Source organism: Melospiza melodia, unplaced genomic scaffold (genome assembly GCF_035770615.1).
Source record: "Melospiza melodia melodia isolate bMelMel2 unplaced genomic scaffold, bMelMel2.pri scaffold_18, whole genome shotgun sequence".
Taxonomy (NCBI): Eukaryota; Metazoa; Chordata; class Aves; order Passeriformes; family Passerellidae; genus Melospiza; species Melospiza melodia.
Window position 1 is genome coordinate 17,677,460 of NW_026948525.1, and position 19,437 is coordinate 17,696,896.

Sequence of the window (19,437 nt, forward strand, 5' to 3'; positions counted from 1 at the left end):
TGAGCTACAATTTCGTCATTCATGGAAACAAATTTAACAAACACTTGGGTTTTTGAATCCCATTATATTTAGTTGCAGTTTAAGCTAGAAAGTGCAGAGAGTTTGGTGCTCTTACAGACTTCATGAAGGTTTGGAACCTGCAGTATAGGTGAAATGTCACCGACATCTTTTCATAAAAATCCTTTCTTTAGGATTTTTCTCCCTTCTGAGAAGCTGTGGCCTCAGCAACAAAATGTAAACAATGGTTATCTGCTGCTGTGGAATGCAACACGTGGATGCGTGATTGGTCTCGGGTGAATGTTTGGATTTACTGACCACTCACAGCAGAGCTGGGTCTCACCCTCTGCTGAGACACAGCCCTTTGTTTATTCATTCTTTTTCTATTCTTAGCTTAGCTAGCTTCTGAGAACTTTCCTTCTATTTCTTTTAGTATAGTAACAATGTAATATATATCATAAAATAATAAATCAAGCCTTCTGAACATGAGGTCAAGATTCTCATCTCTCTCTTCACCCTGAAGACCCTTGCAAGCCCTGTAACAGGTGACCAACTGGCAGTCATAGCAACTCTCCTAAATAAATTCACTGTAACTGTTATGCCCTCCCTCGACCTCAGGAACCTTAAGAAAGGAGACTCCAGCCTGTACAGCTCTCAGAAACCAGTTGATTTCTCCTGTGACCACACACAGAGCCTCTGTGTTGCTGTTCCCCTGACCTGATCTCTGCTGCTGATTCAGCTCACACAGACTCTGTATCATACCTTCTGGAGCATTCTCTAGTTTTCCACTGAGGTGGAGGATCTTTGCCTCTTCTACATCAAAACCATTCAGATGCACTGCCCAGGCTTTCTGTTGCTCCTACAGAGACAAATCACTCTCAGTGCAATGCATTGAAAACAATTCCCACACTGCAATTTAAACAGACACCTAAGTCCCCTTCTCTTAGAATCTGAAGATGTTTGCCTGTGCTGCAAGGGTCAGTCACACAGAGGCAGGTCAAAGCAATTTTTCCTCTGACTTTCATACATCGTCCTGCTCACATTTTCACACAATGGCAAATTCAGTGTTATTGCCAGTGGGAAAAGCCACAGCCACAAAGCGACCAGATGCTTCATAAACAGATTTCAGAAGACAGTGTAAACCATTCCAGAAGTGTTCCCGGTGGAGACATTGTCTTAGAATAGCTACCACCAGTAGTTTCACTTTGCATAGGCTCACAGCTTTGTGTTTGTGTTGCCTGCTACATTTTAACACCTCATTAGTCAAAAGCTAAATTTTCCTTCCAGAAGCAGCATAGGCTTAGAGTGCATGGCAGTCTCTACAGCTTCAATCGCATCCTAGGCTCCTGAAGCCCAGAGCTGCAAGTAGTGATGACTGGGACTTGTCAGTCCCATGTGCCCACTTGATAGAACCTATTGTTCACTGCTCTGTAAAGGGGCAGGAAGGAGTAGCGGTTGTTTAAGTAATTGTAACTTAGCAACATGCTCACCTTCTTGGTAGGGGAATCCTCAGCAGGGTCATTCTTTTTGCTTAGGAGGAAATTTGCCATCTCCATCTGCATAGTGCTGCGGTTGGGAATGTAGCAATCCCCCCCAGCCTTTTTGGGGGTGCTTTGAATTTTGGATCAAGATTTACCTGCATTCACATATGAAAATATTGTCTTACAGCTATTTAACAGCCTGTATTAGAGCTTTCATGGAAGTAAACCCAACACTCTTCCACATCACACCCACCAGACAAGTAGGACTCTGAGGTCTCATGCCACACAGTCACAACTAACTTATATTTTCCTCCCTGCCACCAAGTTGGTTAGGGACTGTGTGCACTTGGGTCTAGTGCAACAATTCCAGAGTCCAGAGATAAGGGGAAGATACAGAAACGCTCACAGGATGTAAAGCTGTCAGCTGACAGTCCCGCCCACACTCATCCTAGCATACAGCTGTGTGCCAGCAAGGCTCAGCTGGGCGAACAGCAGCTGGCCAGCCCCAGTGCTCAGAGCTCTGCCCCTCATGCTGGCAAGGAGGTGGGTGGCTGTCAGGAGCACAGCCCACCTCCTCCTGCCTGAGCAGCAGCCGGTAGGGCAGCGTGGCAGGGAGCCCAGAGCCCCATGGCTACGGACAAGCAGCCTGGGCCAGGCTCCCGCACTCAACCTCTGCCGCTGGTGGCACTGGGTATCTTGGACGGCGTCTTGCTGGAGCTGTGGGAGCGATTGGCCGGCTTCATGGGCGACACGCCGACGGGGCTGGGCCCGGGGCATCTCTCCTTGTCCTTGCGCTGCCATTGCGCAGGCGGCGCATTCGGGATCAGCGTGTCCAGCTTCATCAGCCCGTGCAGGTCCGCCTCCAACAGAAACTGCGCCGTGGTCCTGCGGGCGGGCGGGGTTAGCCGTGCCCACCGGCCGGGCTGAGCCTACTCCGACAGCCCCGCCAGCCTCCCCACCACCGGACCGTGCAAGCGCTCCGGCCGCTCCTCCCCGCCAACGCAGACCTCTACTCTCCCCAGCCGCTCCTCGGGACACTCCGTCAGCCGATATGCCCTCCCTCCGCTCCTCGGGGGTCCTTGATCAGCCGGCACCTCTTCCAGCTGCTCTTTGGGGCTCTCTTAGGTAAGCGACATTCTCCCTTCCCCTGCCTTTCAAGGGCAATCTCATCCCTGCTCTTTCTCTTCCCCACTGTGCTTTGCCTCTGCCCTGTGCCTCTGGGGCTGCTCTTGGCCAGGCAGCCTCAGTGGGAGCCAGCACTGGCTGCAGCCCCAGCAGGCCCCCCAGGACAAGGCCCAGCAATTAGGAGGCCAATGAAAGCTCTGGACAGCAGCAGAACCCTCAGCAGAGTTCTTTAAACAATCATGGACTGGCCACACCTACACTGCAGCCTCACTGGGAATGTTTCCTATGTAGAGTAGACTTTCAAAAAAAGCTGTTTGAGGGAAAGGTGAACTAAACACTCACTGTCTTCTCCTAAGTCCAAATTTGGACAGAGCATAAGATGAAAATCAGCTCCAAAACAAGCAGGCCTGCCAGGAAGCCCAGCCAGCAGCCTGTTCACTGACAGAAACCCATTCCAAGGCCCTTCTGGGCATCAGGAACATGGACTGTGGTTCCAGCTGCACCTGTGGGAGCAATGGGGAGCGTCAGCCCATGCTGTGCTGCACTGCTGAGCTGGCAGCACAGTGTATGCAGGCAGGACATTCTCCGTTTCCCCCAGAGCTGGGGCATGCAGGCACCTTGCCGCACCTTGGCACAGGCTGTGCCACCCAACAAAGCCCAGCAGGCCGGGAGCAGAGCCTGGGGCCAACAGCAAGCTGAGAGAAGGCCCTGCTCTAGAACTGAGGGAGTTCCACCAGAAGCAAACAAAGATGGTAAGTTGAAGAGATGCCCACTGTGCTCATAGTTTGTCTGAGAAGACTAAGACGTGAGCTTGTCAAAAATCTTAAGTAACAGGGAAAAGGTTTTATATATGTTGGTTGTGACTAGGTACAAAGCTCCTGCGGGAAAAGAGCCTCTGCAGCAGGCTGGCTGGCTGAAGGGGTCTTACTTCTTCCTAGAATGAAGATTACCACTGAAATGCAATTTTATTTTTTATTGTATTTGGAGAGTTTAATTCAAGCACGGCTTAAAGAAAAAGGCCATGAAGGCATACAATTGAGAGAAAAGTAAAAGGTAGTTGCAAAGCAGTTCCAAAAGCAGCAGCACCAGCCTGATTTCTATAAACAATTAGACTTTCTCAGGCATCACTTTATAAACAATAAGGTTCTCAGGCAGTCTTCCCATAACAAGCAAACACCCTCTCTGGGAAAAGATGGCACCCTGAGAACAGATGTGGAAATTTTGAGAACCTTTCATATCACAGTGGGAACACTGGTTTTGTTTTGTGTAAACAAGTAACGGTATTGTAAAACAAAAGGAGTGGTTAGAGTTTTCTCTGTTAGCCTATCATGAACCTGGATTTTGGAATATGCATGAAGTTCGTTAATACTGTTATTTAAAGTGACTGAACTCAATAAACTTGAGTTTGATGCATTAACGGATGGTCGTTCTCCCTTCATCTCAACAAATGGTGACACCCGACTGTAATAGCGAACACCTCGGGGATTGCGAACACCACAGGAGGTGAGGACTGGTTCAGGTTCCGAAGCAGCCGGAACGGCAATAAGCGCGAATAAACAAAGCGGAGGAAAAGCCGCCGAGACACGCCGTGCCCTAGGCCCTAGGCGGGCCTGGCTGATACGTGCGGCCGGAAGCCTTGAGGAGCTGCAAAGTGCGCACTTATATAGGTATGGAAAGGCAAGCCGCATATGAACTTTTTATTACTTTCTTGCAAAAAAGTTAAATTAAGGGAATAGACTTACAGAAAGAATTACAGGGTCTTTTGGCTTATGCTTTGGAATGGGGAATCTTTGTGAATCCCCACACAGTTCATGAATTGTCGGAATGGCGTAAATTTGGTGATATATTATGGCAGGTTACGTTAGACGATGATAAAACTGCTAAAAAGTGGGGTAAATTATGGCGGGTCGTTAATACCGAACTGTTGCAGTTTCAGGCTGAAAAAAGGGCTGCCCACCAGGCTACTGCTGCTCATGATGGTAACAAAGAGTACGATCAAGACAGGGAGTTTGATACGGAGTCGGGAACTCCTCTTGGCCCCACTACGAGGACGGTTTTATTACCAGCCTCACCAACTCCCTCTGCGAGCCAGGCTGCGAGCCAGGCTATAAGCCAGGCGCCACAGAGCGCTGCATTACCCGCTTCGCCGCCTCCCTTAATGAGCCAGCCCCCCTTAACGAGCCAAGCTCCACAGGGTGCTTTATTGCCTGCTTTGCCACAGGCTACACGGAGCACCTCTGAGTCTCCCGTATCTACTGTATCGCAGCAGTCAGGGCCAAAACCGCATACTCCCTTCCCGAAAAGCAGTCAGTCGGTCCCTGGGTCGGAAAACGATCTAGCGGCGATGATTGCAAGGTAAAGACGAGATGCGTGGGCTGCCCTGGCCAAGGATGCAATGGAAAAGGGAGACCAAGAGCTGATAAGCATGGCGAGTGAACTGGCTTGTCCGGTTATTTTTACCCCTCAGGTCGGAGGCAGTATACAGGCGACAATCAGTGCTTTAGACTGGAAAATGTTATCTCAATTGCGAGCTACTGTTAGTCAGTTTGGATTTAAAAGCGAACCAGCCAAGCAAATGCTCGATTATATTTTTGACACCAGCATCCTTCTCGTTAATGATTGCTGTGGCATAGTTAAACTAATCTTTACCCAACATCAACAATTGCTGTTTAATGCTCACTGGCAAGAGCTCGTTAACGAGTGCGTGGCAGTTCAAAGGCAGCCGGGTGACCCCCTCCATGGCGTCACTGTTAATGAACTTATGGGTCTGGGACCTTTCCTTCGCACTGAGGCACAAGCCTTAATAGGTCAGGAGAAGTGCCGGGAGGCAATGAGGTTAGTCAGACTCACAATAGAAAGGGTAAAGGAACCAGGAGGGATACCAGTATATATTGGAATTAAGCAAGGCAGAGAGGAATAATTTGGCGCTTTTATTGATAGAGCTGCGGCTGCAATTGAGAGAACGGGAGTAGCAGAATATATGCGCGGGGCCCTCCTCAAACAGTGTGCGATTCAAAATTGTAATTCTGCTACTAGAAACATACTTGTTACCTTAGGTGCAAATTGGACTATAGAGGAGGCATTAGAGAGGATGGCTCTCATACCAACCGGGCAGCAGGCTTTAGTGGTAGACGCAATTAAACAGTTAGGAATAGGCTTGCAAGAACAGGCAAAGTCCTCTCAGAGTCAGGTTGCAGTTAGCCGCTGTTGCACCTCTCCAAGCATCAGCCGCATTTGCAGCTTCAAATAAAAGGGGCCGCGTGAAATGTTACCGATGCGGAGGCATGGGCCATGTACGCCAGGAATGCCAGGCTGTCGGAATCTGGTGCCAGAAATGCCGTATGGACAATCATAATACGAGCACTTGTAGACGGAGGTCGGGAAACTTCTCCAGGAGTGCGTATTCTCGCAGCAGCTGCGCCCAGACACAAATTGCCGCTGCAGCAACAACACCCCCCCATGCCTCCAACCCTCCGCAGCAGTCAGCCTCCAACCCATCGCAGCCAGGAGTCTCCAGCCTGCCACAGCAGGGAGCCTCGGCATGGACCTGGCAGCCGCAGTAGACGTAACGTTGATGACTCTGCACCCGCAAAAAATCCCTACGGGGGTCCAAGGACCTATTATTATACAGAACAAAGCGGTGGGTGCGCTACTATTTGGGAGATCTTCTGCATCTACGTTAGGACTGTTTGTTTTGCCTGGCGTTATTGACGCGGATTACACGGGAGAGATTATGGTAATGGCTTACACCCCTTTCCCTCCTCTTCAAATAAACAAGGGACAAAGGATTGCTCAGCTGGTACCGCTTGAGCAAATGACGAAAGGAATACAACCCATAAAAACTCAAGAGAGGAGAGACAGTGCTTTTGGTTCCACAGGAGAACTTACCTTGTTAACTTTAAATCTTGCCGAGAGACCCAAGAAAAAAGTAGAAGTAGAATTTAACGGACAGAAAAGGTCATATTCAGGTCTGCTGGATACTGGAGCAGATTCCAGCATCATTAGTCCTAACTGCTGGCCTCATCACTGGCCTTTGCAGCCGGCAGCCACTGCAGTATCCGGGGTAGGAGGATTTACCCTGGCTAGCCGCTCACCCCCCCTTCAAGTTTATATCGACGGATAGCAGCTGACGGCGACTTTTTCGGTTGGTGCAGTTACCACCTACTGTTCAATGCCTTATAGGTCGGGACATTATGGTTCAGCTAGGGGTTGTTTTAACAAATGAACACCCTTTGGAGTAAAAGCCATTGCTTGGAATTTCCCAATTCCCATTACCTGGATTGTTGACACTCTGGTATGGGTTAAGCAATGGCCTTTGAAAGGGGAAAGTCTGCAACACGCACATCAGCTCGTCTCAGAACAGTTCCAACAGGGACACTTGCGTTTGTCTACCAGCCCCTGGAATACTCCAATTTTTGTAATTAAAAAGAAGTCAGGAAAATACGGACTGCTCCATGATTTGCGTGCTGTTAATGATCAGATGGAACCTATGGGCTCATTGCAACCTGGATTACCTAACCCAGCCATGATCCCGATGGATTGGCCTTTGCTGATTATTGATCTCAAGGACTGCTTTTTTACTATCGCCCTCCACCCGCAGGATATGCGACGGTTTGCTTTCACATTACCTGTGATTAATAAAGAAGCACCTGATCAGAGGTTTGAATGGACGGTTCTTCCAAAGGGCATGCGCAACAGCCCCACCTTGTGTCAGCTTTATGTCAGTGCAGCTTTGCAACCTCTTAGAAAGCAATGGCCTAATACAGTGATATATCATTACATGGATGATGTATTGTTTGCTCAGCCGATGCCTTTCACACAACAACAAGTCCAGGAAATAAGAACCACACTGGCACAATACTCTCTAGCAGTAGCTCCTGAGAAGATCCAAACAACTGCTCCCTGGAAATACCTGGGATGGTCTATGACAGAACAAATTGTTAAACCTCAAAAGCTGCAATTAAAAACAAAAATAACCACCTTAAATGATGCTCAGAAATTCTTGGGTGATTTACAGTGGTTAAAACCGATGGTGGGAATACCTAATGAACTGCTTGATGAGTTGCGTCCACTGCTGAAAGGAACTGACCCAACTCATCCAGTGTGTATTACTAACAAACAACAGCGGGTCATTCAACAAATTATGGACTGTGTTATGCATGAACATGTTCATCGAAGGGATCCAGATTTACCCATAGATCTGACCATCTGGAAGGGCCCACAATATCTTTTGGGAGCACTTACGCAATGCAAACAAGAAGCGGAGGAAACACGGATATTAGAATGGATCTCCCCCCCACTACAGCAAAGTAAGACTCTTTTACAAAAAATTGAAACGTTAGTGGATCTGATAAAGAAGGGCAGAGAAAGGATGTTGCAGATGGCTGGGGCAGAACCAGCTGCCATCGAGATACCAATGAAAAAGGATACCTTGGACTGCTATTTGACTAATTCAGAGGAACTGCAGGAAGGTCTCTTAGGTGCATGTTGCCCTATTGAAACACACCAGCTTTGACCAGCTTTGATTCAATGGATAGGGGACTGGGACTGGATAACTCATCCAAAGCGAGAGAATTCTCCTATCTCAGGTGCCATTACTGCATTTACAGATGCTGGCAGGAAATCAAGAACTGCTGCAATAACCTGGCAAGAAAAGGGAGTATGGAAGCATCATATTCTGCAAGCAGAAGCAGTGGACAGCCTACAAACCATGGAACTGTTAGCAGTGGTATGGGCAATGGCACAATTTAAGGAACATTTGAATGTTGTTACAGACTCTCTGTATGTAGCAGGAGTTGTAGCAAGAATTGAAGACGCTTCCATAAAAGAGGTGCAAAATCAAAGACTATATGAACTACTATTGCAGTTAAAGAGAGCTACAAGATCCAGGGAACATGCTTATGCTGTAATTCATATTAGAAGTCATAAATGGAATGTTGGTTTAGGTGAAGGGAATGATAGGGCAGATAGATTGGTTACCATTACCCAAAGTACACCTCTGTCAAGTCACCAATTGGCTCGAGAGGCCCACTCAATGTTTCACCAGAATGCAAAAGGCTTAAGCAGAGAATTTAGGATAACACTCTCAGAAGCAAAAGTTATTGTGAAGGCTTGCCCGACTTGTAGTCACCATAATGGGGGAAGTGGTTTAGGCCTAGGAGTAAATCCACGAGGCCTGCAAACAAATGAATTATGGCAAATGGATGTTACACATGTCCCTAGTTTTGGCAGACTAAAGTATGTACATGTGTCCGTTGATACTTATAGCAAATATATATGGGCAACAGCTCAGAAAGAGCTATACATGTGGAAAGACATCTGTACAGTTGCTTTGCAGTGATGGGTACACCAAAAAGGATTAAAACAGATAATGGCTCTGCCTGTACCAGTCAAAGGATAGGAAAATTCCTAGGAAATTAGGGGATTGAACATGTTACAGGTATTCCATATTCCCCAACAGGGCAGGCCATCATTGAAAGGGCAAATGGTACCTTAAAGAAGTATTTAGCCAAGCATGAGGAAGTAACTGACCCCCATGCCAGATTATTAAAAAGCCTATTTGTGATCAATCATTTGTGTGTGTTTGGAGATGTAGGGCAACCCCCAGCAGAACTACATTATAAGCCACAAGAAATTGGTGAACAGGAAAAAGAAGTGTGGGTAAAATACCGAGATCCCAAGACAGGGCTATGGAAGGATCCTTCTAAGGTCCTGTTCTGGGGAAGGGGATATCTTTGTATTTCCACCCCTACAGGAGCATTGTGGGTACCTGCCAAGTGGACTAAACCTGTTCTTGATGCAGCGGCTGGTGGATCAACTCACGGAAGAGGACAAGGACCGTCTGGAGAAGAAGCTACTCCTGATCCTGAGACCACTACTACTTCAACTGAAGGGACACTCGAAGGCGATCAACAGGGCCATAACACGCCGTTGCCGGACGACCAGGGAACTGATTGATATTATTGAATCATTGTCATCCTTTCATATAAGAGGACAGGCAAAAGAGAACTGCCTTGAATGTCACAGCCCAAATTGTGCTGCTTGGGTTGCATTGTGTTGCGGGGGTTGTGACAAGACCTTTTGGGTGGATCAGTTGTCACTTTTTCATTTATGGTGTAACACCTGTAATTATAGACATACCTGGGAACGTAATTGGGAGTGGGCACTATGGAATGAAACAGGGATAAACACTGCCTCAGCTTTAGATCTTTATGAATCGCATGAGCAGAAAATCTTGGCTTATTATCGGTGGGAGGTACAGTGTATTTTGAAAAGGGTTAAAGCTCAAAGTGCATCATATATAGCCTCTGTAAGGTGTAGAAAACTGGTGTCTTTAACACAACATTCTGTTGTAGGGCCTATAAGAGGAGATCCCAATCAGGCATTAGATAACTGCATTAGAAGGTTACAAATGTGTGGTCTTCAGGTATCGGGAACAGCAAGGTTAAAAACTGATTAGAAAAAGAAGGTCAAAGTAAAAACAGAAAAATGAGGTTCATTTTTGTTATCTTGCTAGTTGTAGTAGTAGCTGAAGAATTAAGGGTAATACAGTTTAATCAACCTAGAGATAATGTATGGATAACACTTGCTAGACAGATTAATCAGTCATCGCTTTGTCTCAGCATTGGAGGAGTTACTAACCCTTTTCTAACATGTTTGGTAGGGCTTCCAGTATGGTCTCCTCAAGAATTCTGCAGTCTTATTAATAACCGTGCCTTATGTATGCGCAATATGGTAAATATTAAATTGCCTACACAAAAAGGGTATACTGCCAGTCAGAGTGACGGCTACCGCCAATGCCTGCTAATTCAATCACTTAATACTCCTTTGCATTCCCCACCTGAGGAGTTAGGTCTTTTCAGAAGTGCAAATGCTAGCATGACCAGCACTTCCAATGGTGGGTGCTTCAGCTTTGATTACTCTAATTTTCAAAAGATGAGTCAGCATAAACAGACATGGGCTACTCTGGATTCATCTCTAAGCCCGGACATAGTGTCCAAACAACTTTATAACCAATGTAAAGGCTCTAGTATCATGACACCTAAGAAATTACCTACAGGAATATTTCTAATTTGTGGAGATAGAGCCTGGAATGGTATACCTGCCCAACCTCAGGGTGGACCTTGTTATTTAGGCAAGTTATCATTATTCCACCCTAATATATCTGTATTAATGCAACTAAGTCATAAGACAAGCAGGCAAAGGCGCAGCTTACATAACTTAGACTGTAGTCAAATAGGAGATCCGTTGTTCTGGAGTAGATTTAAACAAGTGATGGTTTCAGCTCTCCTACCATGGGGTGCTGCAAGCAAAGCAATGACTTTAGCAAAACAAATAGGGTGTTGGGCTAAGGGTGAATTGAATAAGACCTCACAGATATTAGATATGTTAACTGCAGATGTACAGAGTGTTAATCACGCTGTCTTACAAAATAGAGCTGCCATAGATTTCTTACTGTTAGCACAAGGCCATGGGTGTGAAGAGTTTGAAGGGATGTGTTGCATGAATTTATCTGATCATTCTGTATCTCTTCATGCTAAGTTAAAAGAGCTACGGCTAGCCTTAAGGAAGAAGAAGGACAGGGAATTGATGAATGGCTTAAAAGCCTAGGATTGGGACCATGGTTAAGAAACCTTGTAATATATGCTATAGGGATATTAGGTGTACTCTTATTGCTTTTACTTATATTACCTTGTTTCTGTAGCTGTATCCAAAAGATGGTTAGTAGGATGATAGAGAAAACCTGGCAAACCAACCTCTTTTCTCTCAAAGAAAAAAGCGGGGGAAGTGTGGAGAGTTTAGTTCAAGCATGGCTTAAAGAAAAAGGCCATGAAGGCATACAATTGAGAGAAAAGTAAAAGGTAGTTGCAAAGCAGTTCCAAAAGCAGCAGCACCAGCCTGATTTCTATAAACAATTAGACTTTCTCAGGCATCACTTTATAAACAATAAGGTTCTCAGGCAGTCTTCCCATAACAAGCAAACACCCTCTCTGGGAAAAGATGGCACCCTGAGAACAGATGTGGAAATTTTGAGAACCTTTCATATCACAGTGGGAACACTGGTTTTGTTTTGTGTAAACAATTAACGGTATTGTAAAACAAAAGGAGTGGTTAGAGTTTTCTCTGTTAGCCTATCATGAACCTGGATTTTGGAATATGCATGAAGTTCGTTAACACTGTTATGATGTGACTGATCGATCAATAAACTTGAGTTCGATGCATTAAAGGATGGTCGTTCTCCCTTCATCTCAACAATTGTATAAGGGGAAAATATTTTCCAGAACAATAATACCAGTTTCAAAAATATAGATGTGTTGTGTAAACAGGAGTGAAACATTTGGGGATTGCTCTCTACAAAAGATATTTCTAAATATTTCTAAAAATGAAAAAATGGGGTCACTCGTTCTCTTGATTCTAAAACTACTTACAAAAATCTTTAAACACTATAGCAATTGGGAAGATATATTTGGGGGTGTCTCTCTACAGAAAAAATGTTTTGAAATATTTCTACAAATTTCTAAAATCTAAAATGGAAAAACTAAGCAAAGGGGCTTTTTTTCTCTTCAGCCCCATACTGCTGCCTGACCCCTGGGCTCCCCCAGCCCTCGGGACCCCACCGCTGGTCACAGCAGCCCCTGCCTGGCTCCTGCCTGCCCACACCGTGGGCATCCACAGCTGCTCCTGGCCATGGAGCTCAGCCAGTGCTGCTGCCAGCTGGGCTTTGCTGCTGCTGCCACCCAGACACTGGGGTGACAGCACCTTCCCTGTACTGCAACTAAAGAAAGGGCCATCACCTAGCCTGGCAGAGAGTGGGGACAACTTCAGTGTTTTTTAGAGGGCAGGACCAGGGTGTTCAGGGGCAGAGAAAAGGACATATTGGGCTCAGGAGGGGCTGGATGGTGCTGGGCTGCTCCTGGGGTCTATAGAAGAAGTCGGGACGGGACAGAAGAGGATCAAAAAAGAGGTGGAAGTAGCTTGGGGATATACATGGAGAGAGGAGGTGTCAGTGGGATCTCCAGGAGAATAGGAGATTTCCTTGTCAATGGCTGTTCTGGAGTCTTCTTCTCAGAACTCTTGACAGGGCTACCCAGGCTCTTCTAACTGCTGGAGGAGCTGCTCCTGCTGTTTGGGTGTGAGGTGCAGCCACTGTCTTATAACTCTTCTCCAGAGGTGGAACTGTGGAAAGAGGAGGTGGCTGACGCCCCAGCTGCCAGTGGCACACAGGGAGCCTCCTGCACAGCTGGGCCCAGAGCTGGCAAGGCTCCCCAGCACGCCTGGAGCTGCTGGCACAGCTTGGCCCAGCTGCACAGCTGTCCCTCAAGGCCCCGGCCAGCAGGCCACGGCTCTGGGCAGGCTCCCTGGCCAGGAGCGGGCCCCAGAGCGCCTCTGCCTTTCAAGGGCAATCTCGTCCCTGCTCGTTCTCCTCCCCACCGAGCTTTGCCTCTGCCCTGTGCCCCTGGGGCTGCTCTTGGCCAGGCAGCCTCAGTGGGAGCCAGCACTGGCTGCAGCCCTAGCAGGCCCCCCAGGACAAGGCCCAGCATTTAGGAGGCCAATGAAAGCTCTGGGCAGCAGCAGAACCCTCAGCAGAGTTCTTTGGACAATCATGGACTGGCCACACCTACACTGCAGCCTCACTGGGAATGTTTCCTATGTACAGTAGACTTTCAAAAGTAGCTGTTTGAGGGAAAGGTGAACTAAACACTCACCCTTTTCTCTTCCAGCAAGTCCATATTCGGACACAGCATAAGATGAAGATCAGCTCCAAGAGAAGCATGCCTGCCAGTAACCCTAGCCAGAAGCCCGTTCCCTGACAGAAACCCCTTCCAAGGCCCTTCTGGGCATCAGGAACATGTGCTGTGGTTCCAGCTGCACCTTTGGGAGCAATGGGGAATGTCAGCCCGTGCTGTGCTGTACTGCTGAGCTGGCAGAACAGTGGATGTGGGCAGGATGTTCTCCGTTTCCCCCAGAGCTGGGGCCTGCAGGCACCTTGCCACCCCTTGGCACATGCTATGCCACCCAACAAAGCCCAGCTGCAGTGGGAGGGACGTTGGTGCATGAGTTCCCTTTCCCCAGGGCTGTGAATGAGCTCCAGAGGCCTCAAGGCCTCCAGAGGCACCTCCAGCTTTGGCTGCTGCCAGGCCGTGCATGGGCGAGCCCTGGGGGAAGAGCTGCTGTCACACAGCCCTGGCAAGGGCTGACCCTGCTGACCCTGGCACAGCAATTACATTCTGAGCCTGTGCCCGTGCCCATGTCTGTGTTTGGCTTGGCCTTCCTTCCTGCAGCAGGGGCGGCCAATCGGCCTCTGCTTCGTTGGGGAAACACCTCCTTCTGTCCTGCCTTTTGGCCCACCACTTGAGAAACAAAAAGTACACCTTAAAAGACGGAACTGTTCACCATTACTTTTATGGCATGTTCAGGACGTCATGCTTATGCAAAATCTGGTAAAATCAACAAATCATCTAGGCTTTTGCCGCTGGGCCAGGGCCCACCTTCCTCCAAACAGCTGCCAGTGCTGAGCAGAAGTTGTGAGTGGATCGTGCAGGGCGAGGGCACACACGGCCATGGCTCTGTCCTGGCACCTGCAGCGATGCCCCCCTGGCTGAGCTTTTGGCTCTGAGCTGGCAGCTCTCTCAGGGGAAAGGCCTTGACCTACCCTCACCATCTCCCAGAGGCTCAATCCCGAACGTGGGCTGGGAAGCCAGATCACCTTTAGCAACAGTCTCAGCTGCAATGAAAGGCAGGACACAACAGCTCCAATAGCACTGCGGAAGATTCTCCTTCAGGCCCGAGTGGCAGTGAGGGCACCTGGGTGATTGGTGCCCTCCAAGGCACTCCCTTGGCTCTGCCTTCCACTCAGAAGCAGGGCCTGGGGGATCTTGTGCCTGCAGTGGCCCCACACTGGGATGGAAGGAGCCCCTTGCGGGGCAGTCGGGTCAGAAAGGACTCCCTGGAGCTGCCATCAGCAATAAACCCAGCCCCAGGCAGGGCCAGGGCTTGGCAGTGGCAGCAGGAGCAGCTCAGGCTCCCTGGGGGCAGCAAAGGAGCTGAGAAAGGCTCAGCCCCGGGGCACATCCCTGGGCCCAACCCCTTCCCTCTCTGCTCTTCTCTGTGGCTGCACAGAGCACACAGATGGACACAGTGAGATTGCACATGGGAGGAGGATGGAGAGCTAAATGCCCCTTCTTCCTACTGACAGTGATCCTGTGGGATCTCTCAGGGCTCCAGAAGGGAGCAGAGCAAGGTTTCCAGAACTGATCAACCTTCTGAGGAACTTAAGGGAACTGGCTCATATGTGAGCTCTTGCCACACTGACACAGATTATTCTGTCAGGAAAGGTACATTCAGAACATGCCTCCAACATCTGGCAAGGTCTTCAAAGCACCATTCACCAGCATTTCCAACTAATCCAAGTCATGATCCCAGTCGAGAAGGGAGCACAGATGCAACAGAACCATTTCCATGGTGTGCTGGGATCCCCTTCTCCCTTGGGGAATTGGGCACTGCAAGGGGGTGGGGTAAGGCTGTGGGAGCCTGTGCCTCCTGGTCACTCTCCACGCTCTTTGCAGGTGCTGTGCAACATGCCTGGAGGGGCAGCTGGAGCAGCCCAGGGCCCTGGGGCTCTCTCCCTCCCACACAGGAAACCCTCACTAAATGCTTGGGGAAATCTGCAGGGCCACAGCTGTCGCTCCCCACCTCCGTTCCTCCCTCCTGTTTGCCCACCTGCCCATGGAACAGCTCCCTTAGCCCACGGGCACATAGCCAAGCCCTCTCAGGACACACTGGAGCCTTGCTCTCCCCCTCTGCCCTTTCCCCACCATGGGCACCCCGTGCAGCTGCTCCCAGGTTTCGGGACGTGTCTCCCACGGAGGGAGCCCAGCAGGACAGCTCAGTACCCGCGTGCCCTGAGCCTGCTCGGGATAATTCCTCTGGGCTGTGCCCATCTTGTCCGGGCTGTGCCCGCAGTGCCAAGCAGCAGAGAGGGCAGCTCAAGCCTCATCAGGGCTCAGGCCCAGAGGCACAGCAATTACCTCCTGTGGCTGTGCCTGGCATCGCCTCCCTTCCTGCAGGAAATGCCACATTCCATAGAGCCCCTCTGTCCATCCCTTGAGAAAGGAAGAGGCACAGCTGGATCAGATGGAATCATTGCACATCCAGGAGGTGGCCTCTTCAGGAGGCAATACTTGTCCAAAACATGGATAAGGATCAGGAAAATCCTAATCCCCCCCAGGCCTTTGGGGTTGGCTATGGCCCTCCCTCCTCGAGGCAGCCACACCTCAGGATGTTACTGGGGACCGAGAAAATTCAGGGGATCCCTGGTGAGTTGGGGCTGTGTGGCCGCTGATGCCCAATGCCTTCCTGCAGAGGGAGAAGCTGCAGCCAGGCCAGGCTGGGAAACAGCCCTGCAGGGCATAGAAGCAGCAGCGGGGCATCGAAACTGCCATGGATCCCTTCCCGCTGTTCCGGACACGGCGTGTCCAGACGGGCAGCCAGAGCCCTTGGCTGCTGAGCCCCAGGACAAGGCTGAGGGAAATGCACCCACCATTCCCTTTGAGCAGTTTTCTCACAATGTGCTTCAGGATGTTGTTTGGCCCATGGTGGGGAAAGGGCAGAGGGGGAGCGAGGCTGCCATGGATCCCTTCCCGCTGTTCCAGGCTCTGCTCTGACATGGGGGACCCTGGCTCACTCTAGGATCTCTCCCAGGTCTCTTCCCAGAGCTTCATCTCACAGCTCAGCCCCAAGGGCCAGACAGGTATTAGGAATTTCACAGCCTACCATTGGTGACTCATAGTCAGAATGCACAGGAAAACTCTAGCTGTGTTTCAAAACACCAGATGCTGTGTTGTTTCCTTCACACTACAGATTTTCCATATCCCTAGCCTCAGCCCCTGGCAGCCTGCCTGGATGTATTCCCCACACCGCTTCTGCAATCCCACTCGTCCAGGTCCTCCTGGTTCTGTGGGCAGCTCTTCGGGCCACTGAGGCCCTGTTCCTCCTTTGTTTGTGAGCATGTCCGAGTGAGAGATGACTCAGGGGCTCAGCACCAATGCCTCCAGCAGTAGTGGTCAGTTCCTGAGCGCGCTCGGGGGCCACAGGCAGCTGCCCATGGCTCTGGCAGGGATGTGAAGGGGAGGCCGTGCAGGGGAGCAGCCCCCACGGCCCTGCCCTTCCCATGGGGGCCTGCAGCCCGTGGGGATGGAGCAGCAGTTTCTGGTTGTGAAAGTCCATCCGAAAATCCTTCATTTTTTGCCTCACAATTGTCATGAGAAAAGACCCCCAAAAGGTTAAAAATTGTTGAGCCAGTTTGGAAAGAAAGTCTCATGCTTATTCAGTGTGTTCACAGGTGGTGTTTGCAGAACATGCCATGCTGAACTCGCAGGGGCATGCTGTCCTTTTCTGAACAATGGAACTGGACTTTCTTCCCACCTTCTGACTTGGCTGGACTGATCTCTGGGGTGGCTCCCCCCCTCCAAGAGAAGACCCCTCTCGCCTGCCTTCAACCATCGTGACAGACAAACAGAGATGTGAGTCCCCTCATCAAGGGACCAAGACAAGACAAGGAACCCCCCTGGCACCTTATTGGCACCCCCATGGTACCCCCTTGGCACCCCCCTGGCAACCTCCTTCCAGAGACTGGGATTGTACCCCCTCCCAGCTCGGGGAGGGGGGAAAAACTGCCCAGAGTAAACGTACCTGCAAGCATTCGGCCATGAAAACAATGGAATAACCTCCCCCCTCCTGCTGTTCCTATTCTTTTCCCCTCCATGGAAACCTAATTTCGGCCACCCTTCCCCCAACCAAGAACAGTATATTTGGGGTTCGGTTTCGACTGTCCTCTGAGATCTCCCCAAAGCGTGCACCAGCAAGTTTCGGCAGCGGGACCGCCGAATACATCACATTTTGGTAGCTATAAGCCCCTCCCTAACCTTCTTTCCTCCCTCTTTCCCTTGTCTTACCCTTCTCTTCCCCAGATTCCCTAACCAAATGCATATTCAGTTGTGGTTATCATCAATAAAATTGCATTTTGTTGATTTGTTACTGCAAAACCCCTATGCCTTTGTTGGTTATTCTTTGCACCAAAAAATCATCCGTCACCCGTTCATTTCGGGCAGACCCTCACATAACTGGCGTCACGGACAGGATTCTGATAGCCAGTGAGATTTTGCAGGTACTGTGTAGTCTGTAATCTCCCACAGACTGCATACGCCAAAGCCAAATCTCACGCTCGATTGAGCGCTCAGGCTCCGGAATTGACACAAAAGATTTTTCGGTGCAAAAGCAGGGGAAATTGTTACTGTCACTTCTGTTACTGATTTGATACCGACACGGACACCGACACTGATACTCCTCCTAATCCTGATATTGATATTGGAATTGATGCTGTTATTGTTGTATTGGAGTTGAATCTGAACCTGTTACTGTTGTTACTGCTGTATTTGTGTACCTGGACTGTCTAAAAGGGGAGGGACAGACCTGAAGAAATTAAGCTGTGCCTTTTAGACAGATATTGTCCCTTCACCTACACAGGGAGCGAGGGGTGGCCCAGTGAAGGCTGAGTGGCTTTTTCCCTGTTCTAGGTTTCTGGTCCCCTCATAAAGATAACATTTGTGTGTGAGTGTGTGTATCTGGATTGGCTGGAAAGGAAGGGACAAACTGAAGCAATTAAAACAGTGCCTTCCAGACAGATTTTTTTTCTTCAGCTATCTAGGGAGACGAAGGAGAACAAAAGGTGTGTATGATTGTGTAACTTGAGTTCACAAATCAGCTCCCTGGTATAGTCCTAGTCCCTTCACACAAAATGAATGAAAATCTCAATCCTAAAGCAAAAGCTGACTTTGACTCGTTGCTTGCTAAACACAATGCCAAAACGTCATTTGGCAGAGAAACTTGGGCAGAGAACAATTGGTTTAATTTGGAAAATGTCATTGATAGAATATGTTCTCTGCAACATGAATCAAAATTCAAAATGGGTAAAAATAAAAACATTCTTTGCTCAGTCCTCAGAGCATGTCTTACTGCAGCCATAGAAAATCACTGTAAACGGAGAACTGAGGAAATGATAATTATAGATTCCCTTCAAAATTTGGTTGAAATTTTGCAAAAACAGTTAAATGAGGACAGAAATGAAATTTACACACTGCGAGCTGCCCTTAGGGAAGAACAAACCAAAACCATACACAAAATTAACTCCTCTACAGAGGAGGAAGGAAAAGGAACACCTTGCATTAAAAAAATTTATCCATACAAAGAGCTCGAGGCAGAAAAACAAAACTATTCTTACAAAGAATCTGAAACAGTTAAAAATTGTGGGGAAAATTGTTGTCCTCATTTGAGACCTTTTATTAAAACTGAATATAATTATATTAATGATGAAGACCTAGATCCCCACATAACAACCAAACACCATTAAGCGCTACTGAATTAGCTAAATTGAAAAAGGAATTCGGTCGCCTTCCCCACGAATCAGAAATGGAATATGTGTTCTGTGTGTCCCTCACTGGCGGAGACCAGATTAAGTTAACTGAACAAGAAGCCAGTGGTTACTGGGGACACGGTGTTTTCCTAACAACAGGAGATAAGTGTGACTCCTGGTCTCTAACACAACGTGCAGCCTATTGGGCCGGGGGAATAAATCCCTTGGACAGGGGTGATCCCCTAGCAATTGCCACTACCCCTGACCAAATCCTAGAAAGTGTACAAAAAGCTGCATGTTTGCAAATGATTCATGAGAGAAAATTAATTCCTGGTTTTGAATCCCCAATGCAATTGCCTGTGAAGCCTGAAATTATGACCCCTTTAATTCGTGGGCTTCCAGAAACATTGAAATCAACAGCAA

General features: G+C 48.7%; 1 pseudogene; it reads left to right on the forward strand.

Moving 5' to 3' along the window:
* Positions 1-5,894: 5,894 nt before the first annotated feature.
* LOC134433406 (Fc receptor-like protein 2) overlaps positions 5,895-19,437 on the forward strand; it is a 76,651-nt pseudogene continuing 63,108 nt past the window's right edge.